Source organism: Vipera berus (genome assembly GCF_964194415.1).
Source record: "Vipera berus genome assembly, chromosome: 4".
NCBI classification, from domain to species: Eukaryota; Metazoa; Chordata; class Lepidosauria; order Squamata; family Viperidae; genus Vipera; species Vipera berus.
In genome coordinates, this window is record NC_138206.1 from 78,739,793 (window position 1) to 78,765,305 (window position 25,513).

General features: G+C 49.1%; 1 pseudogene across 1 annotated transcript; it reads left to right on the forward strand.

The window, feature by feature from the left end:
* On the forward strand, positions 1-24,593 carry LOC308667240 (arylsulfatase D-like; annotated as a pseudogene). Its single transcript has 6 exons — positions 1-20; positions 1,572-1,721; positions 15,636-15,748; positions 17,229-17,643; positions 18,127-18,264; positions 24,574-24,593. The product of its transcript is annotated as an arylsulfatase D-like (transcript).
* The last annotated feature ends 920 nt before the right edge of the window (positions 24,594-25,513 follow it).

A 25,513-nucleotide genomic window follows, 5' to 3' on the forward strand; every position in this document is an offset into this window, starting at 1 on the left:
ATGCAAATATCTACTCACAGGTGGTGGTTCTCAAATCTTTCTATATATAGGCACCACTAACTTAAAACACACACAGGAGGGAAACCATCAAGACAGAAGTGATTCTATAACAGTTTTAATCAAGCACCTTTCTGTGAACAGAAAGTATACTGAGAATTACAGAAGTCATCACATATCTACACCTATATAATTAAGATTACTTTGTTAACCTCCCAATCTAGTGTGGTTCTTCAGCCTACTCTGACAGTCTTTACTGCCAACAGAAATCTGAAATTCATGTCAATCCTTGTAATGCAGGTATTACCTCATTACCTCAGTCAGACTAAATGATGATGATAACTTTATTGTCACTTTGAATGTACACCAATCGGCATACATCAAAATGAAATTTCGTTGCATACAGCTCTCAAAGGGTCACCACCTCCAATATATGCATAGCATATGGCTTTTTTTAAAACAAGTTTTATTAGTTTTCCAATTTAACATCAAAATATTTAGAAAGCATTATGGTGAATGGATAATCAAAGGTTCAATAACAGAGTTTTTAGTACCTATCTCATGTTACATTATCAGAACATCCTTCTCTATTTCCCTTAACATTTAATATAACATGCTTAAACTAGAAAGTTTCTAACAAGCTCAGTTAAAACAATTATCAGTCTATTTTTAGTTATACATATCCATATCCTGTTTTAAAGTTTTTCCTAATTTTTAATTTTGATTATAGTATTCAAATGTAGCCTCTAACATTCATAATAGCATGCATAACCCAAATGTCCTTATTTCACTACACAAAATTTATAACATCTAATATAAACCTAATACCTATATAGGTAACTTCTAGTTTTACTTCATAAACATTTCTGTTTCTCATCCCGATACATCACAGCTTACTAATACAATAACCTAAATTTGTCAATCTATTTTTACTTATGCATATCCATATTCTGTTTTGAATTCTATCTAATTCTTAATTTTTAGTTAAAGTATTCAAATTTAACCTTTAACATCCATATCATCCATAACACAAATTTCCATTGTTTCTTTACACAAATTATAATATCAAAAATAAGCCTAGTAAATAGATAAACATATTCTAGTTTTATCTCATAATGCTTTCTATTTCATAACCTAATAGATCACTATTGCTATTGCTATTGCTATCAATGTAACCAAATAAGTAAAGATTAGGGAGAAAAAAATAGTTAAATTGAACAAGTACATGCATCTTGCTTGTTTAACAGGCATTCATGTTGCTAAAAGACAGTTGTAAAGTATTACAAAATTCATTTGATTCTATATATGGGCATCTTACTGTATATTGAAAATATTTCAAAGAGTTATATGGTTTTTTAACAAAGTCTTACTTGCAAATGGTAGCATCCATATTTGTATCTGTTGTTGAATCTTGAAACTAACTGCAGATATCAACTAATTGTACTAATCAACTAAAATAAATTTTGGTTTGCCAAAACCTAAATTCTCATGTAACCTACTCTCTAGGGTGTTTGTATGTGTCTACTTGACATCTTTTTACAAATATTATTTGCTTTCCTTAATTTTGATTTCAGAATCTACTTGGTGACTCTGTTGGTTTTTCTTATATTGCTTCATACCTGTAGAATGGATGCAGTTCTTGATTCTAAGCCAAATATCATTCTAATGTTGGCTGATGATCTTGGAATTGGACATATAGGCTGTTATGATAACACTAATGTCAAGTAAAGTATCCTAAGATTACTTTTATATTGCTTTAAAGCTGGTTAAGCAGTTGGCAGTGTGCTTCATTTTAAACTCTCCTGTGAGTACAGTGGCCATATAAATTTGACAAATAAGTAAACACATGCATACAACTTTAGTGAATCTATCCAGATGTTTCACTAAACTTTATTTGATTTACTTAATTTATTTAATCTACTGCATTAAGTCTTATTTGTGACTATCGTTAAGCATTAGGCTTAAATAGCTTCATGTATGATTATTTAATCTGCTGCATATTGCCTTGGTGCACGGGTCGGTAACCTGTGGCTCCAGAGCCGCATGCAGCTCTTTCAGCTGTCTCCTGTGCCTCCCAGTCCTCCTCCAACATGTGCAGTCCAAAAAATAAAATAAAATAAAATAAAATAAAAAAGTTCAACCAATCTATTCAAACTTCTCACGGAAAAAAACCTTCCTAAGTTTGAATTGATTGGTTGAAGTTCTTTGGTTTGTGGGACTGCCCACAAACCACTTTTCTTCTTCGGACTGCACGTGGCTGCAGCGGAGGAAGAAACAGGAGGACTGCTGTAAAGGTGAGTGCTGCCTCCTTCTTTCACCCTTCTCTCTCTCTCTCTCTCTCTCTCTCTCTCTCTCTCTCTCTCTCTCTCTCTCTCTCTCTCTCTCTCTCTCTCTTTCTGTGTGTGTGTGTGTGTGAGTGTCTGTGTGTGTGTGTGTGAGAGAGAGAGAGAGAAAGAGAGAGAGAGAGAGAGGCACTTGCACTCATCCTTGGTCCTCTTCTATTGTCTAGCTTTGTGGTAGGGTAGAGGGAGGAAGGCTCGGTAAGCGCAAGGCATGCGACTCCAGGAAAGCCAAAAGAGCACATGGGGCCAGGTACTGCCCATGTGGGCCTGCTGCTTCTGTGCATTACCAAGTGATTTTTTAGTGTTTGTGTGACTTACAGAACAAGTGAGTGACACAGAGAAGTGACTATCAAGCAAAGAGAAGCTACATATACTGGGCTTCACTCTTCTGCCGCTTGCAAAACAGCACTGAGACTGAACTTCTGGCGAACTGGGGCACTGTGGCAGAGAAAGTGTCCCAGAAAGCTGCAGCGCCTCCCAGTCCATTGGTTTACCAGCGAGCCACTGCCTCCTCCTCATCTCATGCCCTTGCTGCATTTCCAGTGGAGACGCGTTTGTGTCTCTCTGTCTCTCTCTGCCACTCAAAGCCATCCTGCAGCTCAATCCTTGAAGTGGTTTCAATCGGCCCCTTCATTGCCAAGAATCCCCATGGAAGTCAATGGAGGTTTGCGGTGACTCAAAAGGCCAGAGGACCCACCTGGCTGAGTTTGGACAAAAGATCAGGCAAGGTCCCATTCCAACCATAGCTACTTTGGCCAGGAGAGACCTGCACTCTGATTAGCCAATCCTTCTGCTCAGTGGTCTGTGTTGATGCCAAAGCCAAGGAGGAGGAGGAGGCGGTGGCTCACCGGTAAAACCAATGGACTTGGAGGCACTGTGGCTGGCCTTTTGAGTCGCTGTGGACCTCCACTGACTTCCATGGGGATGTTTGGCAATGAAGCAGCCAATTGACACCACTTCAAGGATGGAGCTGCAGGATGGCTTTGAGTGGCAAAGAGAGACACAGAGAGATGCAAATGCATCTCCACAGGATATGCAGCAAGGACAGGAGACAGGAAGGAGGTGGGAGTGGCTCACTGGTAAACCAGTGGACATGGGAGGAGCAGTGTGTTCTGTACCAGCCTGCTACCGGACTTGCAGAAAAGGCAACCCCTTTATAAACGGCAAGAGGCTGGAATACGTCTGCCAAATTTATTTCAAAAACAAACAAGACACGTACCAAGATACAGGAGCTTTGAAACACTATCTGAGCGGTTGCTTTCAGCAAACCAGCCCTCCCCAAACATTCCCTTTATAAAGAGTTCAGGGCGTGGCCTCTCTTTGCCTCCTTCCGAGAAGCCCCACAGCCTTCCTCTGTTTGCTCCTACTTGACTGCCTCCTGCGTCGGGCGTCCTTGAACAGGGCCAGCTGTGGGTCATCTTCATCCACACTGTTAGGCTCACACAGCTGGGTCTCCATGGTGACCAAGTGGGAGGGCCTGCCTGAGGGCTATCATCAGCAAGATCTTCAACACCCCCCTCCTCCTCTGAGTCGTCATCCGACCCAACTGCCGAACCCACAGGCTGACCCTGAATCACAACACTATCCCGCACCGCAGGGCCCTTCCCCCGGGCCTGCCGATCCGGATGCGGTCGGGATGGGAATTGTTCATGAAAAGCAGTCACCAACGCAGGGGCATGAACGGCGGTCGCGTCTTCCCAGGTGAAGTCCTCTGGTCCGTAACCTTTCCATTCAATCAGGTACTGGAAACGACCTTTCAGCCAACGGGAATCCCTGATGCTGGCGACCTCGTACTCAGGGGTGCTGCCTCCATCACGAGGTCCTGATGGGGGAGGTTCCGCTTGGCGGAGTGGACAAGCCGGTTGCTCGGGGACCAACAGAGACCGATGAAAGACTGGGTGCACGCGCAGGGAACGTGGCAGAGTTAAGCGATAGGTGACTGGATTGATGACAGCCTCGACTGGGAACGGTCCTAAATATCGGTGATCTAACTTTCTCACCGGCCGTGTTGACGGTAGGTTCCTGGTGGACAACCAGACCTGATCCCCCACCGATAGTGGAGGCGTTTCCCGTCATGACCGATCAGCAAACCTTTTGTAATCGGCCTTGGCCTTCTCTAACTGACGTCGCACCAATCGATGGATCGCCTGTAACTCTGCCATGAAGTCGTTCGCTGCCGGCTCCGGTGAGTCCACAGGAGAAAGGGGGAAAAACCGGGGGTGATAACCCACATTAGCCAAGAACGGTGTCATCTGTGTGGAGGTGTGCTGCGAATTGTTAAAAGCAAACTCAGCTATGGCCAGATAGTCCACCCAATTGTTTTGCTGCAGATTGACATAGCAGCGCAGATATTGTTCCAGGATACCGATGACCTTCTCGGTTCCCCCGTCAGTTTGAGGATGATGCGCGGACGAGAGGCAAATCTTGATTTAATTTAATAATAATTTAATAATTTGATTTCTATACCGCCCTTCTCCCGAAGGACTCAGGGCGGTGAACAGGGCAATACACAATAAAAATCAGATACAAAAATTAAAAAACCATTAAAAACCAATTAAACATCATGCCCATAAAATCAATACATATTAAGTTAAAAACTAATTTTAAAAACCCAACCCCATCCCGTCAGACCAGGCCAGCTTGTTCGAAAAAGAATGTTTTAAGATCGCGCCGGAAGGAGCGAAGGTCGGGGGCCGTCCGGAGCTCAACCGGTAAGCTGTTCCAAAGGTCTGGCGCGCCCACAGAGAACGCTCTCCCCCTGGGGGTCACCAATCGGCATTCTTTGATCGGCGGCACCCTGAGGAGGCCCTCTCTGTGGGAGCGCACTGGATGGAGGGACGTTGACGCCGGTCGCAGGTGTTGCCGTAGGTAATCCGGACCCATGCCATGAAGGGCTTTGTACGTCATAACTAACACCTTGAACCTCACCCGGAGAGCAACCGGTAGCCAATGCAGCTCGCGGAGCAGAGGTGTAACATGGGAGTATCGGGAAACTCCCAAGACGACTCGCGTGGCTGCATTCTGTACCAGCTGGAGTCTACGGGTGGACCTCAAGGGCAGCCCCATGTAGAGAGCATTACAGTAGTCTAGACGAGAGGTCACGAGCGCATGAGTGACTGTGCGCAAGGCATTCCGGTCTAGATAGGGCTGCAACTGGCGCACCAGGCGAACCTGGGCAAAGGCCCCCCTAGTCACAGCTCCAATATGCTCTTCCAAAGAGAGCTGTGAATCTAGAAGGACCCCCAAGTTGCGGGCCCTATCTACGGGGGGTAATAGCTCACCCCCCATGGCCAATGATGGGATAATCGGAATTTCACGGGATGCCGGCACGAACAGCCACTCAGTCTTGTCAGGGTTGAGTCGAAGCCTGTTCCTCCCCATCCAGACCCGGACCGCCTCCAGGCAACGGGACATCACGTCGAGGGCATCGCTGGGGTGGTTTGGGGTAGAAATAAAAAGTTGGGTATCATCAGCATATTGGTGATACCCAACTCCAAAACCACGAATGATCTCACCCAGCGGCTTCATATAGATGTTGAACAGGAGAGGCGAGAGAACCGATCCCTGAGGAACTCCACAAATGAGAGGTCTCAGGGTCGATCTCTGCCCCCCTGCTAACACTGACTGCGAACGTCCCAGGAGGTAAAAGGAGAACCACTGGAGAACCGTGCCTCCCACTCCTAACCCCCTGAGACGTCGCAGCAGGATACCATGGTCGATGGTATCAAAAGCCGCTGAGAGGTCTAAAAGGACTAGGACAGAGGAACAACCCCTGTCCCGAGCCCGCCAGAGATCATTTACCAGCGCGACCAATGCCGTCTCCGTGCTGTACCCGGGCCTGAAACCCGATTGGTACGGGTCTAGGTAATCAGCTTCCTCCAAGAACAAAGGGAGCTGATGCGCCACCACGCTCTCAACAACCTTCGCCAAAAAGCGAAGGTTGGAGACCGGACGATATTTGTTTAAAATTGCTGGGTCCAAGGCAGGCTTCTTGAGGAGGGGTCTCACCACCACCTCCTTCAAGGCGGCGGGAAAACTACCCTGACTCAAAGAAGCAGTAATCACTGCCTGGAGCCAGCCTCGTGTCCCATCCCGGGCTGCATAAGTCAGCCAGGAGGGGCACGGGTCCAACAAACACGTGGTGGAGCTCAGCTTCCCCATGATCTTGTCCACTTCTTCAGGGGTCACAGGATCGAACTCTTCCCAGATTAAATCGACAAGACCGCCCGTATCCTCTTCGTCAGACTCTGCCCAGTCGGAGTCCAAGCCGGTCCGGATCCGAGCGATTTTGTCCGACAGAAATCGACTAAACTCCTCGGCTCGACCCTGCAAGGGTTCCTCCCTCACCTCCTGATTAAGGAGAGAGCGAGTCACCCTAAACAGGGCGGCCGGGCGATTCTCTGTGGACGCAATGAGGGTGGCAAAGTGGTTAGACCTAGCCACCCTCAATGCTGCGAGATAAGTTCTCGTAAACGACCTTAGTCGTAACCGGTCGGATTCGGATCGGCTGGACCTCCAACAGCTCTCTAGGCCCCGTCTCCGACGCTTCATCTCGCGGAGCTCCATGGAGAACCATGGGGCCCGTTGGGATCTGCGTCGGGTCAAGGGCCGCATGGGTACAACTTGGTCGAGTGCCTCTGTGGCTGCCCTTTCCCAGGCTTCCACCAGGGCATCGACCGAGCTGTGAGCAAAGGAGGCAGGTGGGGGCCCAAGCGCCGTTTGGAACCGCTCAGGGTCCATAAGGCGCCTAGGGCGGAACCATCTTGTTGGCTCAGCAACCCCACGACAGGGAGTGGCAAAACGGAAGACCATCCGCAGGAGATGATGATCGGTCCATGACAGGGGTGAATTAATTGGGGAAACCCCCCCAAGATCATCTAACCACCGTCCAGATAGAAAAACCAGATCGAGCGTGTGACCCCCTCCGTGAGTTGGGCCCAGAATAACCTGCTTCAGGTCCATGGCCGTCATGGAAGCCTTGAACTCCCGAGCTAACTCAGATGATCCCCCCAGGGATGGTAGGTTGAAGTCACCCAAAACTATAAGTTTGGGGAACTCAACCACCAACCCTGAGAGGATATCGAGAAGCTCAGGCAGGGCTGCTGCCATGTGTCTAGGTGAAATATACACCAACAGCAAGCCCAACTGAGCTCTGGGACCACATCTCAGGAGGAGGGACTCACACCCGGCTATCTGGACTATGGTGGCCTCCCGCGGACATAAGGTCTCCCTCACAGCAACTGCCACTCCACCGCCCCTACCTTGAGCCCTAGGCTGGTGCAGCACCCGGAAACCTGATGGGCTAAGATCAACCAGGGGGACCCCGCCCTCTGGGCCCAACCAGGTCTCCGTAATGCAAGCCAGGTCTGCATGCTCCTCCTCAATCAGATCGCGAATGAGAGGTGCTTTATTCATTACAGACCTGGCATTGAAATACACGAGCCTGAGCTCAGGTGGCTGCTCATCCTCGCTCCCGGTACCATGTGCTGAAATCAGAGGGTCGGAGCGCATCACCGCTTGAAGACAGCGGGGACGCACCCCCGGGTATTGATGTGGCCCTCTGTTCCTACACCTGCGGCCATTCCCAACCGCCGTGGGAATAGATAATCCCACACCCTGCCCCGGGGCCCCATAAACCCCCAGCCCGGCCCCCACCACGGCGTGATCAGTCCCTGACCTGGTCTGAGAAACGGTTGGTGGAACCCCCCTAGTTTCCAACCAAGCCGATAAGCCCACCCCCCTCCCTAACCCCTCAAAACATTTAGCTAAAAAACACACCAGGGGCCTCTTATTAAATTTGGAAGAGAGGCTCCTGTCCCTGCCCAGCCATCTCTCGGGGTCCCAATAATTGGGTCCGTCATCAAGAGGCACGATGGAAAAGCAGGCGGGTCGCACCCAGGAGAGGGGGGCACCCCTGAGTGCCAATAAAGCTGTGCTGGAGTAAGATAAAACCATTAGTCCGGGGGAGTCCAGTCAGGCAGTCCATCAGTCAAAAGTTGGAAAGCTGAAAGTCAAAAGTGTCCAATTCACCAGCTCCCTGCCACTGAGCTGGGTACCAGTCAGATGACTCCAGGATAGAACAGGCACCTCCCTCTCAAGAAGGGCCCAGATCTACGATGGGATGGACAATTGCCAACTCAAAAGGGCATACCTCCCTAGATCTCTCACCTCTAGGGAGGCAGCAGATGGTAATTGGTTGGTATTGATGATAACATATACGAGCCGCCCTCTCACAGAGGCTCGTCCAAGACCTTCTTGCTTCAGTGGGGACCATAGAGAGAGAAAAAGAAGAGCAGCAGTTATCAGGAATAACCTGAGGGTAACCATAGTTAAGTTGGAGAGCAGAGTTCATCTCAAGGCGGGAAACGCAAAGCGGGGAGAGCAGGAGACGCAGGATAGCAGATCGATGGACCCCGATGCAGGGGGCTGAAAGCCGGAGGCAAAAAGCCCGTCGCCCAGCCAGCCACACAAAACGCTCCCCATTCCGCTCGCAGTCGATCACTCCACCATTCTATTCTGAGGCCGAGTCAACCTCCATTACTAAGCAAACAGGAAAATCGGAGGCCACTCTAGGCCGCGGCTCTATCGGCCCCGAGGATCCACCATTCGGAGCCCTCCAAGCCGCGGCTCCTCCCAGCTCCACCAGGGCCTCCGAGATGAAGACACCGAAGCTTAGTTGGAAAATGGAGGGCTACAACTCCAACTGCATGCCGACTCTCCTTCTCTCTCGGTTCAATCAACTCTCCGAGCCACGACAAAGAGGAAAAACATCTCCGCGGGCTCGGAGGAACTCCAAAGGACCGGTAAGGACGCCAAAACTGGAAACGCTCCATGGAGCTCAGCCCAGCACCTCCGCCATCGTGGGCATGCGCAGGAAGACTTGCGGGTGGAGATCCGCCCCGCCAGACTGTACACAGTGGAATGATATCCAACGCATGCATCAACTCCTGCCAGAAGTGGGCTGTAAACTGGGCCCCCCTAACAGAGACGACTCTATCAGGGAGGCCGTGCAGCCGAAACACCTGCTGAATGAACATACGACTAGTGGCGAGGGCTGACGGTAAGCCGCGACAGGGTATGAAGTGCGCCATCTTGGTCAGCATGTCCACCACCACATACACTGTCGTAAAACCAGAGGATGGGGGTAAATCCGTCAGAAAGTCCATGGACATAGCCCCCCAGGGTCTTTTGGGTGTTGGCAAAGGCTGCAGTAATCCAGGCGGGGCCCCTGTCGCTGACTTGGCCTGCCTGCATGGGATGCAGGAGGTAACATAGGACTGGACGTCGTGTCGGACTCGGGGCCACCAGAAGGTACGGGAGACCAGGTTCAGGGTCTTGAACAGGCCAAAATGCCCCGCTGCCGGGTTATCGTGACACTGGCTGAGGATGAGTCCCCTGAGTGGCCCTCCCGGAACGTAGAGCCGGTCACGATAATACAAGAGTCCATCCGTGACCGTCCAAGGAGTATCTGGCCCCACCTCCTCCTTCCGCTGAGCCACCCACACCTCCTGCTGCTGTGCCTCCCAGATCTGAGCCCGTATATCAACCGGCTCCCACACCGCAGCAAAAGACTCGACGGGGATCACTGTCCTGGGCAGAAGCTTGTCTTCCACTCGGGAATATTCGGGCTTCCTGGACAGAGCATCCGCTCTTTGATTGTGCCCGCTAGGTATGTACCGAACCCGGAAGTCAAACCTCGCAAAGAAAAGAGACCACCGGATCTGGCGTTGGTTCAAATTCCGAGCGGTCTGCAGGCTTTCCAGATTCTTATGGTCCGTCCGGACCTCGATTTGATGCCGCGCTCCCTCCAGATGATGCCTCCAGGCCTCGAACGCCGCTTTGATGGCCAGCAGCTCCTCCCAGATTGTATAATTGTGCTCCGAAGGGTTCAGTTTTCGTGAATGGTACGCGCAAGGGAAGAGGGTACCGCTGGGCATCGTTGCCTGGAGTAACACCGCCCCAATGGCAATGTCGGAGGCGTCCGCCTCCACGACAAACGGCCGTTGCGGGTCAGGATGCTTCAAGATGGGCTCCTTCATGAAGGCTTCCTTCAAAGTCTGGAAAGCCTGTTGTTCTGGAGCGTTCCACTGGAACCGAGTCTTCTTCTGCAGGAGCCGGGTGAGGGGGGCTGTCAAGGCAGCAAACCCAGGGATGAAAGTTCGGTAATAGTTGGCGAACCCAAGAAGTCGCTGAACATCCTTCACGCGACGCGGGGGTTGCCAACTCTGCAAAGACTCAACTTTACTCGGCTCCATGGCGATGCCCTCAGGAGAAATGCAGTGACCCAGGAAATCGATGGTCACCCGGTAGAACTGGCACTTCTCCAACTTGGCAAAAAGCCGATGTTCTCGGAGTCGCTGCAGGACCTGATGGAGATACTGATGGTGCACCTCACGCAACGGGGAGTAGATCAGGATGTCATCCAAGTAGATCACGACAAACTGATCCAACAAATCCCGGAAAATGTCATTCATGAAATGCTGAAACACAGCGGGGGCGTTGGTCAGGCCAAACGGCATCACCGTGTACTCAAAATGTCCATAGCGAGTACCAAACGCCATCTTCCACTCATCACCCGGCCGAACCCTGACGAGGTTGTAAGCTCCACGCAGGTCCAGTTTCGTGAAGATCTTAGCCTCCCAGAGTCGGTCCAAGAGTTCGGGGATGAGGGGCAGCGGGTAACGGTTGCGCACCGTGATGGCGTTGAGTTTTCTGTAATCGCAGCAAAGCCGTAATTCGCCCGACTTCTTTTTGACGAAGAGCACGGGTGCAGACACTGGCGAGGACGAGGGCCGGATGAAACCGCGAGCCAAATTCTTCTCCAGAAAGTCCCGCAATGCAGCCAACTCGGGGTCCGACATGGAGTACAAACGCCCCACTGGGAGAGACGCATTAGGGACTAAATCAATGGGGCAGTCATAGGGCCTGTGCGGGGGTAATTGATCTGCCTCTGTCTCGCTGAACACATCAGCAAAGTCGGACAGTTCGGGAGGCAAGGAAACCCCTGGGAAACCCTCCACCTGGCCGGCACAGATATGGCGGGAGTGGTCTACGCACTGCAAGCTTGGGAAGGTGACCAAGTTCTGTGACCAATAAATCTGTGGGTCATGCGCCCGGAGCCATGCCAGTCCCAAGACCATGGGGAAGTGCAGGTCTGAGGTGATATAGAACTGGATGGCCTCCACATGGGAACTGATGGCCATACATAATGGTTGCGTGGCAGCCGTAATAGGCCCAGACAGGAGCACTCGGCCATCGATAGTCTCCACTAACATGGGCGGATCCACCGGGCACTGGGGAACAGCCCATTTGGCCACAAATGCTGAGTCCATAAAATTTGTGGTGGCCCGAGTCAATTAAGGCATGGACTGGAATCCCCTCTGGCTTGCCAGGAAGGATCAGACTTGCCTCCAATATCAGATGCCTTGGAGGTCCACAGGCAGCATCGGAAAGACGTCGCTCAGTGTTGTTGTGGGACGCCCGATCTATCACACCATCTAGATCGGGCTCGGGGCGTTTCCCGACAGAAGAGTAGGGGACTTTCTCGGGGCAGGCTCGGTCACTGATGCCCGCTGTCACTTCTTTGGGCAAAAAGCAGCCAAATGTCCAGGGTCCCCACAGTAAAAACACAACCCCCCCGATCGTCGTCTGTTCATTTCAGTCACCGATAGACGAGACCTGGCGGCACCCAGCTACATTGGCTCCTCCCTTTGAACTGGGGGCTCACGCACAACAGGGGTGGCAGGGGTCTGTGGGGTGGCACGGCGACTCCTTCGCTGCTGCAACCGAGCATCGATCCGCAGGCAGAGATGGATCAGCCCATTCAGGTCTGAGGGAATATCCACACGGGCCAGCTCATCCAACAGCTCCTCCGACAATCCATCCTGGAAGGCATCCACGAGCGCAGCCTCATTCCAGGCGGAATCCTGGCTAAGCAGCCGGAAATCGCTGAGGTAGGGGGCGTTGACCCTGCCTCAGAGCTTTCAGACGTCGAGTAGCAGTCTGCGTCTTAATAGGGTCCTCATACATCAGACGCATATGATCACAAAACCCCACAAAGTTGTCCAACAATGGGCTAGGTTGAGCCAGCAGAGGCGTGCCCCAACGAGCTGCATATCCGGCATTGCAACTTGGCATTTTCTCCTGGGTGGGGGTGATGGTGGGGGTGCAGCATGAACCTGAGCTTGCAGTTGAGCCACCTGAGCTGCCAGCAAAGTGAGTTGCTGGGTGAGCTGGGCATTCTCAGCACGTAGCTGCTCCATAATATTAGTAAGGGGTGGGAGGCTGAAAGCAAACTGTTCTGTACCAGCCTGCTACCGGCCTTTCAGAAAAGGCAACCCCTTTATAAACGGCAAGAGGCTGGAATACGTCTGCCAAATTTATTACAAAAACAAACAAGACACGTACCAAGATACAGGAGCTTTGAAACACTATCTGAGCGGTTGCTTTCAGCAAACCAGCCCTCCCCAAACATTCCCTTTATAAAGAGTTCAGGGCGTGGCCTCTCTTTGCCTCCTTCCGAGAAGCCCCACAGCCTTCCTCTGTTTGCTCCTACTTGACTGCCTCCTGCGTTGGGCGTCCTTGAACAGGGCCAGCTGTGGGTCATCTTCATCCACACTGTCAGGCTCACACAGCTGGGTCTCCATGGTGACCAAGTGGGAGGGGCCTGCCTGAGGGCTATCATCAGCAAGATCTTCAACACCCCCCTCCTCCTCTGAGTCGTCGTCCGACCCAACTGCCAAACCCACAGGCTGACCCTGAATCACAACACAGTGGCTGGCCTTTCGAGTTGTTGCGGACCTCCACTGACTTCCATGGGGACACTTGGCAATGAAGGGGCCAATTGAAACCGCTTCAAGGATTGAGCTGCAGGATGGTTTGAGTGGCAGAGAGAGAGGCAGAGAGACCCAAAAACGTCTTCACAGGAGATCCAGAAAACGCAGGAGATGAGGAGGAGTCAGCCTATGTCTGTGCACATGCACAGACTTAAACAGAGGCTTCCAAACCTGACGTGCATACACATGTGGATGTTTGCAACCGGTTGTTGCAAAAAATAGGAAAAAGGGGAAAGGGCATGACTATTTAAAGACACCCACTTTTCCTTTCCTTCCTCCTCTTCAGCAGTGTTGACTTCTGCTCCTCCAATCCCGGCTGTTCCTCACAGTCCCTGCCTGCCAGCTGCTACATTTGACTTTTCTTTCATTTGCTTGGCAGACTGGGGAGAGAGGTGCTCCCCCACTTCTTTTGACTCCTGCCATGGCAATTTCTGAGAGCGGGGAGCAGCTGCCTGCTGGGCAAGCCCCGAAAGCTTTTTTCCTCTCCCCGATCTTGCCTTTCTTGCTCACCCCGTGATGTAGGCGTCTGCTGGGTTTCCTCAACTTCCCCCCCCCATTTTATTTTAATCCCACTACTGCCTCCCTCTTTTGCAAAGTTGACATTCCGGGGACTCGGACCTCACTTCACTCCCAGAGTCACTTGGCAAAGCTTGAAGGAGAGGCCACCTGCTCCCACCTCCCATGAAGCACAACTGCTGCTTCCTCACCCTCCTGTCCTTTCTCCCACTTTCTGCTTCTCATCCTCTCTTTTCCAAGCACCCCTTCCAGAAACCAGTTGGTTTAGATTGCAAACTCCTCTCCATCTTTCCCCTTTCTGTCCACTGGTTCTGGGTCTGTGGATTCTGGCTGGGTTTTCCTCCATCCTTCTGCCAAAGAGGAGGAACAGAGTATCCCTCCCAGAGCAAGCCATAAGCCTCAACTCTGGCCTACTGCAGCAGGCTGAGATAGGTGAGCCAAACGGCCGTCTGCTGCCGCCTCAGAAGATTTGCCGCAGCAGCTCCTTCTCCCCATCAGCCTCCTCCTCTGCTCCCTTTGAACCTTTGTGCCAAAAGGTAGAAAGAAGAAAGTCCCAGAGAGGGAGAGTACGGGGCGGGGGGACAGCAGTCTTTTCTGAGGGGAGGAGAAGCCAGGATGGCAGAGCCATCCAAACCAGAGCTGGATAGGGGCAGGGCCAGTGCATGTCTTGCCTTAGGTTCCACTCTTCAATCAAGCCCCCTGTTCTGCACGCACATGCGTACGCACATTTTGCGGCTCCCATTTTTTTCTTTTGTGAGGGAAATGGGGGTCCAAGTGGCTCTTTCAGTGTTTCAGGTTGCTGACCCCTGCCTTGGTGTATCAGAGCTGTCACTCTTAAGTTTTGTTATGCATAAAGTCTACACACAACCTACAGATCTCCCAAATGAATACCCTTTAGATATGTTTGATTTCAATTCCAATTGCACATGAGAGCACCTGGAATCATGGAATCCAGAGAGCAGCAGGGAACATGGCTTCAACCTTCTCAACTTATGCAGTTGCTCATATTTTGTTTTGCTATAATTAATCCTCTTTCAGAGCTTAGGATTTTTATGAATAATTTATGAATAATTTTCAGAAATACTCCTATAAAATTAAATTTCAGCCAATTTAAAGGTTTTAAGTAGATGCCTATTTTTTTACAATATGCTAGTTTATACCTTTTACGCTCTGACTCATGGAGCCAGCCTGATTCTGAAATACTAAACCATAATATGTTTACATATCACACGAACTCAAAAAGGATACTGTGATTTTAAAAGATGTGTAACCCAGTACTTTAAATCTCTCTTGAAACATTGTCTTTAACAACTGTAAGAAAAACAGGAGTTGTTTTTAACCTGTATTTTTAGTACACAAATCAAACAGAGTAGTTTCAGGCCCTTTTTATGTGCTCTAACAAAAGACCTTCTTGAGTGGTGGGAGCTAAAAGCAATTTAGGACAGAGCTCACCAAAGTGGAAAATCATTTTCCTTTCTTTTTTGCAGTTTTTTCCCCCTCCATTGTCCTTGATATGCTGATATAATTTATTTAATTTCCCAAAAAACATACTCTGGATTTTTCCAACCAACTGCCATTCCCACTACATTTTTCTCTTTTTCTCCCTTTAAAGCTATAGATGGTGATACAGCTGGATGCTGCCATATGGAGGATTTTTCAAAGACAGCGCACTTCTTCCACTATAGACTTTGTACTCCATAAGAGGCTAAATACATGCTATATCTTACAGACTCTTCCTTTCTAAGGGCTATACATTCGATGCATAGATAGCAGAAATGTAGATCTTTTAGAGTAGCAATCAGTGAACCAACCCCACATAGATAGAAATAACCTAGTGGACACTTCAGCAGTTAGAGCATCTCTACATACATTTTTCATTTCTTTTTCTATGACTAGCTCCTTTTTAGCTATCTACTTATATTAACATTTCATACTTTTATTGTATGACCCCCAACATTGACCAACTAGCTAAGGAAGGAGTGAAACTTACTCAGCATATTACAGCTGCCTTACTTTGTACCCGAAGCAGAGCAGCTTTACCAGATCAGATCAGATCAGGTAGAGAGTTTTTTCATAAAGTTGTATGAATGAAATCACATAAACCAAAAGGTGATATAAAGGAAATAAAAATGGGGCTACCATAACATTTAAAACAACTGGGAAAGGGAAAATGTATTTGATGCCACAAAAACTATGATAACAGAGCTGTGGTGGCACAGTTGTTAGAATGCAGTATTGCAGACTAATTCTGCTGACTGCCAGTGGTTCGATCCTGACCAGCTCAAGATTGACTCAGCCTTCAATCCTTCCGAGGTCAGCAAAATGAGGACCCTGATTGTTGGGGGCAATATGCTGAGTCTGTAAACCACTTAGAGAGGGTTGTAAAGCAACGTGAAGCAGTGTATAACTCTAAGTGCTATTGCTATTGCCTAGCAAACAATTATTAATTATTTATCTAAAGGCCAACTTTCTTACTCTCTACAAATGATAGAGTGTACATAACCATATTTAAATAAGAACATAGAAAAAACTGCTGTATAAGATTAAAAGCAGTTCTGGTTCCCACCAAGGTCAACAAGATGCTGCTGGGGAATCCATAAGGTAGATAAAAACAACAGCTTTCCAAACCTCTTAATTATCTATATTAGGACAAGGCAAAATTTATATAGTTTCCTCAACCTGCAGCAGAGTAATACATTAACAACTGGCCATAAGCATAGAGGCAAGACAGTTTCAAGTTTCACATGTATGGATATGAGCATTGTGAGGAATAAGGATAAATTCTATAGCTTTTATCTTATTCAGGTAGGCATGGTCATGATTCAACAAAAAGAGAGGAAAAAGAGGGACAGGGACAGACCAAGAGGTAGTTTCTTATACATTTCAAAAAAGTTTTTATTAGAGGTTAAAAATAGATATGTATGGATATCATCCAAATAAATTGCTTAATGCACAAATCTGCAAGGATAATTTACATGTTTTCTTTTGCTGGCATAGTAATATGAGATATGTTGCAAGAAATTTCACTAAATGCAAACATAATTCTGGGGGGAAAAATTTAAAAACCTGTAACTGGTTTATGTTTTGAACTTAATCTAAATTCATCAGATTTAGCATTACCTAAATATAATATTTATCATAGAACTTCTAGAAATATATATCTCCAAGTTTTGTCTGTTTTGATTTTATATTCTTGTCATCTGCATAAAAGTGAGTATATCTTTTAGAAGTGGACACTGTAAAACGTTCACTGTCAGTTGCATCATGGAACAACAAGATCATCAAATTTCCCCTGATAATTTCCAGTACAAATATACTTTGTTTATAGGAAATCATGTAAAGGTAACATAGTAGGTTTAAATTATTGTTAAAGGATAATAGAGAAGCAATGCAGTGAGATCATTTCTTCAAGAGCACAGTCCCTGTCATTTTAAATTTAGATTTAAATGGAGAAGGAGGATATTTTTGGAGTACTGTGCTTTGAGGTTATCCCAAAGAACATATTGGACTAAGTAATACTTTCCATTTTGATTTTCAGGGAAATGGCACCAAGGTATAAACTGTGATACTAACAATGATTATTGTCACCATCCTTTGAATCATGGCTTTGATTATGTTTATGGCATGCCCTTCATACTTCTCAACAACTGTCAGGATAACAAATCTCCAAACCTAGATAGAGCCTTTCAAGCTAAACTATGGTTCTATTCTCAAGTCATTATTTTTTCAGTACTCATTGGAAAAATTACTGGGCTGGTGTCCACTCCTTGGAAAGTGGTCCTCTTCCTTGCTTTGTTTAATTTCCTGTTTTGTTTTATTTTTTGCTTCATGGTACTCCAGCTATGGCATTGTGAAATACTGAAACTGTGTCTTGATGTGCAACTGTAACATCACTGAACAATGGAAAGAACAACTTTTATTTTACTAAATAAAGCACTTTCATTTATTCAGAGGTAATAAATAGATCTACCGAAATATCAAATACCAAAAGTAGAGGTAATCCTCAACTTAAAATGGTTCATTTAGTGACCGTTCAAAGTTACAACAGCACTGAAAAAAGTGACATGACTATTTTTCACACTTAAAACCATTGCAGCATTCCCATTGTCATGTCATCAAAATTCAGATGCTTGGCAACTATTTCATATATTTATGATGGTTGCAATGTCCTGGGATCATGTAATCCCCTTTTATGACCTTCCGACAAGCAAAGTTAATGGGGAAACCACATTCATTTAACAATCGTGTTACTAACTTAACAGCTGCAGTGATTCACTTAACAACTGTGTCAAGAAAGGTCTAAAATGGGGCAAAACTAACTTAACAACTGTGTCACATAGCAACAGAAATTTTGGGCTTGTAAGTCGTAGGTCAAGGACTACCTGTATTGAAATTTGTTAAATGGAAACTAAATACAATCATTTTATTTGTTTAAGCAAGAAACACAAGCCATTTCTCCTGTTTGTTTCATTTCTGCATATCCATACACCTCTATTTACAAGTGAAAAAAATTGTTGGAAAGAGCAAACATGGTATATATGGAGAACAGGTAGAAGAACTGGACTGGTTAATAGGTGAGTTTTCTTCTCCTGCTACAGAACAGAGTTAAACCATTCTCAAGAAGGATTAAAATATGGTTAATCTATGATAATACAATGTTGTGTACTGGGTTCGTTGCGCAGGAATGAAGACGAGGCGAGTGAGTTCAGCAAAGGTCATGTTTTATTGCTTGCAGAATCTGAAGTAGAGAACAGGGCTGCAGCTGCAGAAATTTATACCCTGGCCCCTAGGCAGCGGCCAATAGGTTTGAAGCAAACTATTGCCGCCCTAGGGGCAACCAATAGCAATGCTGGAGACAGGTTGTCTGAGGAGCTGGGAGCCATTAGCTAGCTTCCCTGCTCAAACAGCCTCCCAGCAATTACCACGTGGTGTTTAACAAAACAAGCCCAATACATTACACCCCTCCCCCCTAGAATGAACAAACATTATAGCAACAACAGAAAGTAATTACAGCAATACAAATTACAAAAGGTTTAACACTGGTGTGAAAACAGGTTTCCTCTTAGCAGCACGATAGGGCACTTACAACATCACAGCTTCATTGTTCAGGACAATCTTGTAGGTCAGCAGTCAGTACAAAAAGGTACATACAACATTATAGCTTTATTATTTCAGGACAAAATCTTGCAGATAAGCAGGAGGTTTGCAAGCCCTTGTGGAATGCCTGGGGGACCGAGGCACTTCCTGGCCTACCAGCTTGCCCGCTGGGCTGGGTAGACCAGTGTCTCTCAGTTCAAGTGATTCAGAATGGCTCAGTGCTCTCTGGCTGGCCTTTCCAGGTTGGCCCACCCCAGAGTCAGTTTGTTCAGCAGAGTTAGCAGAGTGGCTGTATAACTCAGGTTGACTTTCTCCATCAGGGGACCCGTGTTACACTTACAGACTTCCCTCCTCTACGGCCAACTCCCTGTTGCTTTGGCTGTTTAAGTCTTCAGAGTCTTTGCATGGACTGGCCTGGCTGCCAGTTTGCAGCCCTTGGTGAGGACTTATGATGAAGTCCTCGCTTTGTGGCCATTCTGGGCAATGCTTCCTAAGCTGATTGATGTGGCACCGGACAACTCGCCTGCCCTCTAGGCCCACTTCGTAAGAGAGAGGGCCTGACATTTTAGTGATTTTTCCTGGCACCCACAAATTCCCGTGCCCATAGTTCCTGGCCCACACCCCGTCACCCGCTTGCAGCCCCCTCAGGGGTTTTGGATGAGAGGCTTCTGCTGCCACTCAGTCTGGGTGCAACCTGTCCAGTTTCATGATCAGTCGCCTCCCCCAGTGCAGCTCTGCTGGGCTTTTCCCTATAGCCGTGCATGGCGTGGAATGTTGGCAAAGCAAAAAATCTGCCAGTCTGTGGTGCCAGTCCCCAGTCACTATATGCTTCAGTGACTCTTTTGTGGTGCAAACCATGCATTTGGCTTGACCATTAGTAGAAGTGTGAGATGGCCTCACGAGGCCGATGGTTCGTTAAGGTGCTTCCAAGTAAAAGGCAGCACGCAGGGATGCAATCAGCCAAAGCTTTATTTAACGATGAAGTAAATAGAAAGAGTTCCCTGGCATGGAGGCATCCATGCCTGGATTGAGCTCATGGATCAGCAAGTAAGCAAGCAGAAGAGAGAACAAAGAGAGCAGAGAAGTGCAGCCCCTGAGCAGAGGTTTTTATGGGGGGTCTCAGCCCCTCCCTTACCAATTAACTCTCTCCAATGGGGCTGCAGGGGCCGGGGACCCCTGACCCACCAGTGGGAGCAACGATGCCTCTTTGCTCCCATCTGATGACCTCTTTGGGGAACTGCCATGGCTGGCACAAAAACATCTAACAATTCCCCTTCTTGCCAGCCAATGACAGGGACCAGTGAATGTATGTGAGGGGGCGAGCAGGTGTCATAGACATGCATATACACGTTCAGAAGACCAAACACAAACGCTTACACAGAAGGTTGTGCCGGTCAATGGGAACAGGTTTGGTGAACAGGTCAGCTATCTGGTCAGTTGTGTTACAATGCTCAACATATATAAACCCCATTTTGGCAAGCTGCCTGACATTTTTATAGCGTATGTCTATGTGGCGGGACCTAGAGCCCACTGCATATGCCCCCGAGATTGTAATTGCAGCCGTATTATCCTCTTGAATTTGGATGGGCAGAGGAGGAGGTGCCCAGATGCTCGTTATCAGAGCATCGAACCAAATCAAATCATTGGCCGTGTCTGACAGGCTGGCATATTCCGCCTCGGCCGTGGAGCAAGAAACAAATTTTTGCTGCCTAACATGCCAATGGATAGGACAGCCATTTAGCAATATGATGAAACCAGAGGTGCTCCGTCTACTCTTAGTGTCACCAGCCCAGTCTGCGTCCGAGTAAGCGGAGAGCTGGGCCGTCTTCCCTTTCTCTGGCTCCAGCACGAGGTGAGCATTGGTCGTGCCCCTGAGGTACCTAAGTACCCTCTTAACAGCAGTCCAGTGGAATTCATTTGGGTGTTCCACATGCCTGGACAGTAGATTCACAGCTAAAGCTATGTCAGGCCTGCTCCAATTGCTGATATATAGCAAGGAGCCAATCACAGATCTGTAAAGCCCATTATCTGTGAACTCAGGACCATCCTTGTGAGTGTGATTGTAATAGTCACTTTGTATCGGGCTACACGTTGGGTTAGATTCTGCCATTTTGCATTAGGCCAATAACTCCTCAATCTTTTCTTTCTGAGATAGAGCGAACCCCCCCTTAGTGACCAAGATGTGCACACCCAAGTACATGTCAACCCGCCCCAAAGACTTCAGGGTAAACTTTTCCCCCAGGGCCTTGGCAAATTTATCACACCCTTCCTTGTCAGGCCCTACATATAGGAGATCGTCCACATAAACTAACACCCGTTCTGTGGTACCCTTGGAGTTGCGAGTGAAAACACATTCATCTGCATGGGATGCACTGAAACCAACTCATTCTAAACTTTTTCTAAGGCAGTCGTACCATAGTTTCCCCAACTGCTTGAGGCCATATAACCCTTTTCGGAGTAGCCATGTGTTTCCCCCTTCCTGCTGGTAGCCAGGAGGGGCCCTCACGTAGATCTGCCGGTCCAAGTTGGCGTGAAGGTAAGCCGTCTGGATGTCAAATCGGAAGACTTCCTCCCCCAGAGCGGCTGCAGTTATGAGGGCGGCCTTGACGCTCTCTGCCTGGACGGTTGGGGAGTAGGTCTCTACGTAGTCCTCCATGTAGCGCTGGGCGAACCCCTGAGCTACCAAACGGGCCTTATACAGGTAGAGGCCATTGGCAAGTGGTTTGGCCTTGAAAACCCACCTTGTGCCAATGACTTTCCTCTCCTTTGGTGGTTGCTGGGGGGTGAAGACCTTGAGCTTTTTCAGGCTCGCCATCTCCTGCTCCATCGTGAGCTGCCATTTCTCCTGTTCTTCGATGGGCAGCTCCTGGATGTCAGAGAAGGATTTTGGGGTGACCACAACGCTGTTGACAGATGCGATGTGCCCAATGTCGATTCTCTTTGGCGGGATCCCTTTGTTGGACCGCTTTGACCTCCTGACCTTCTGCCACTCACTGCCCTTTTCTTCTGTGGGTTCCACGTCCACCGGCATTTCATAATTGGGACGTGTAGACCCTCGGTCCCAGGTGCTGGGCATCATGGGTCTTTGAGACGTCGCTGGGGGTGAAGACGGCGTGTCTTCCCCCTTGGGACTGGACGGCTCATCCTCCCCATCTGAACCAGGTACGATGACATCTTCGTCTTGTTCCTCGCATTCGTCGGTGGCAGGGTATGTGGTCGTCTCAGGTGATGTTGTGGTCGGTGTGTCCTTGCTGGGTCGGTTGACATATGGGCTCAGATCATTTGAGTGGAGTCCTCTTCGAAGGAGGCAGATTGGGAAATCACAGTCCTGCCCCCTTCTCCCAGGAAACGGTAGGCCTTGGAGCCAGGAGCATAGCCCAAGAACCTCAGTCTCTGGGAGACAGATCTCCCCTTCTTCCACAGCTGCTTGGGGATGTGCACTCAAGCGTAGGAGCCAAACACACGCAAGTGTCCCAGACTTGATTTCCTACCGTGGACCAGGAAATATGGGGTCTGGTCCACAACACTGCTCCAGGTGCGGTTTAAGGTGTAATTGGCATAGTGCACCGCCTCTGCCCAGTATGATTCTGCGACCCCAGCATCCGCAATCAGACTACGCATCATAGTTTGCAGGATTCCATTTTTTTTCTCAGCCACGCCATTCTGAGCAGGAGTGAATGGCGCTGTAAGAAAATGTCAGATGCCCTTACGCCTTACCCAGTCCTGGAATTTTCAGGACATGAACTCAGCCCCGCGGTCGCTCTGCAGTTGTGCGATCTTGGTCTTATACTGGGTCTCTACAAAGTTGTACAGTGATTTTATGGCATCAAAGGCTTCGGATTTTTCTGTGAGGGTATACACGTGGCCGTACCGTGAAAAATCGTCAATGGCAGTGAGAAAATACTGTCTTTTCCCTAGTGATGGTGTGAATGGCCCAACCAAATCAACATGTACTAGTTGGTACGGGTATTAGGTCTTACGCAGTGACACCTTAGGGATGGGGGCAGCCTTCCTCTTTGCCCTCTTACAGATGGCACAGTCCAGGAACACCTCACAATCCTTGAGCTGGACTCCCTCAGCAAACTCTCCCATCTTTTTAACCACAGGGAAGCTCGCATGACCTAATCTTCGGTGTAAGAGATGGGCACACTTATCGTGGAGCGGCTTCCCCACTAATACCCTCTTGGCTCTGGTTGTCTTGAGCGGTGCTTTGGGTGCCTGCTGAGGTTTGGGTTTCTTGTCCACACTTCCCTCGGAAAGCCGTGGGGCTGGCTGAGGTGGCTTGGGTGCAACCGCTTCGGCCTTGCGCTCCTTAGACAGCCTTGGGGCTGGCTGTGGGGGGTTTCTCTCTTTTCATGCGCAGGCCCCTTCTGAGGTGGCACCCGGTGGACTGTCCTCTGTGGCTGGGTTCTCAGGGGAGAAGTATGGCAAACCATTTATGATGGCAATACTTCCAATGACCCTCTGGTTCCGGGTGACATGACCTCCCCCTTTGCGAAATAAAACTTCCAGCTTGTCATCGTCACATAATTTGATAATGCTTAACAGATTGTTGGCAATGGAGGGAGCATGCAGTACCCCTTCAATATTTCCTAGTCCAGGTACAGAGACAGTGCCCTCCCCAACAATCAAAGCCTTATCACCATTGGCCACCTTGACAGATAAGTTAATTTTCTTTAACCTTTTAAACCCTTGTTTCATATTGGTAATGTGAGATGAAGCTCCAGAGTCCAGTAACCATAAGTCAGTGGGGCTATCAGCCTTTGTGGTGGGGGTGAGAGGACAAGTATGCACAAATTTGCCCTTGGCACTACCTTTGCCCCTGCTACGCCCCCTTCCTTGCCCCTTGCCCCTTCCTTGATTGGGACCACGCTTGGGGCCTTGTTGGTGATGGGGGCAGTCCTTCTTGAGATGCCCCTCAGAGCCACAGATGAAACACTTAAGTAGAGCATTAACCTGCTCTGAGTTGTGGTGCCTCCTGCTGGCTCGCTGGGTGGTGGCTCTGGCATATTCTCCTGCATCTCTTCGTCTTCTATCCTCTTCAATGAGCCTCCCTGCGAGGTAGGATAGAGTCATGGCTTCCTTCCTGGTCCCCTCCAGTGAAACAATGAAACTGCTCCAATTTTTGTCCAGGGAAGCCAGAATGACAGCGACCATGTTCGCCTCAGGTACAAGGTTGTCTCTGGACATCAGTTCTGCCCTGAGCACCTTCAATTTTCCCAGGTGCTCGGCCATGTTAGCCCCAAACCTCAGTCTGGTGGTGTAAAACTCAGTTGTGAGTCTGGTGATCGAACCGATGGTGTCGCTGTTGAATAAATTGTATAATAACCGCCAAACCTCACCAGCTGTGAGCCCATCTGGAATGCTGTGGTACAAGTTGCTATCCAGTGAGCTCAGTAGAGTGGTATATGCTTGTCTATGATACCACTCTTCTTGGGGTCCCCAGGGAAGAGGTGGGGGATCCAGAACAATCTCTAGAGTCCCATCCTTCAATAGACATACCTGCACATCTCTACTCCAACTGCTATAATTCTCCCCCCCAAGTTGCAGTTTTTCAAAATTATTTGGGAGGGCAGAAACAGATGAAAGAGAATTTTTCTTAGCTCTATGTTCATTTTTATATATCTGTGAGTTCTCCATTGAGGTGAATGGAAGAGGGATCCCTCTGCTGGCAGGTGGTGGTATTTTTCTCTGATTTTTGGATGGCTCCGACTGAGCATGCTCAGAATTCATTTGAGCCTGGGAGGCGGAGAGAGCAGATGTGTCTCTTTCTGTCTCTGGGCTAGGCCCAGGCCTGGGCCTGTAGGCTGGAATTTGGGCCTGAAGAGGGGCTGAAGGCTGCAGAAGCCCCGAAGATTCCTCCTGAAGCCCCCCCCGGCACTGGAACACTCACCGGGGGGCGAAGACCGCAGGATAGGGCCGGGATGGCACATGGATGCCGTGGATTGCCTGGAGGAGCCCATCGCTGGTCCTGAAGACCCTGGAGGTGGCTGAAGACGGCGCTGGAGGGGGTCCTCATCCGGAGGCCCCCCCAAAGACCATCTGGCAAGCAGGGCGTCTGGGCGGTGGTGAAAAGTAGGCTGGAGGGCCTGGGGGTTCACTGGGGGCCCTCTGGGGTTGCAGGACGTAGCTGGGAGGCTCCAGGCTAGACCCCTCCTGGCAGTTAGGCCCCGGGGAGAGGATTGGGGGCCGTGGAGCTCCTCCGGGAGCTTCCTGGGGGTAGCGAGGGAGGCTGGCTACCCCCGATGTTGAGGCTGCGGTCGTTTTGGCCTCCAGAGCTGCAAACAGGGTTCGGATAGTTGCTCCAATCTCTGCTATAGCAGTCTCAGCTGGGCAGGCTTTGAGGCCATCATAGGCCTTGAGGCTTTCTGATGGGGAAGACGGGGTGGTTTCCGTGCTGCTTTGGCTGGATGCCACCGATTGCTGGGCCTCGAGGCTGGGGGCCGCCATCTTGCTTCTGGTTGGCCCCGGAAGTTGGAGATCACAGTTTGGTGGGAAATTTCACGCCAAAATCTCCGGGGTCCCGGGGTCCCCCAGGGTGGCTGGCGCCATGTTAAGGGGCCTCGTGGGCGCTGAGGAAGGACTTACCCGGTGTCCAGAGGCCCCCTGCACTGGCATCCCTCGTGGTGAGGCTTGTGGCGTCCTTTGAGCTGCAAGGAGCCTTTGGAGCAGCTCCCTGCATTCCCGTTCAGTCATCTGTTCCACGTTGGGGGTGGACTGGTCCCT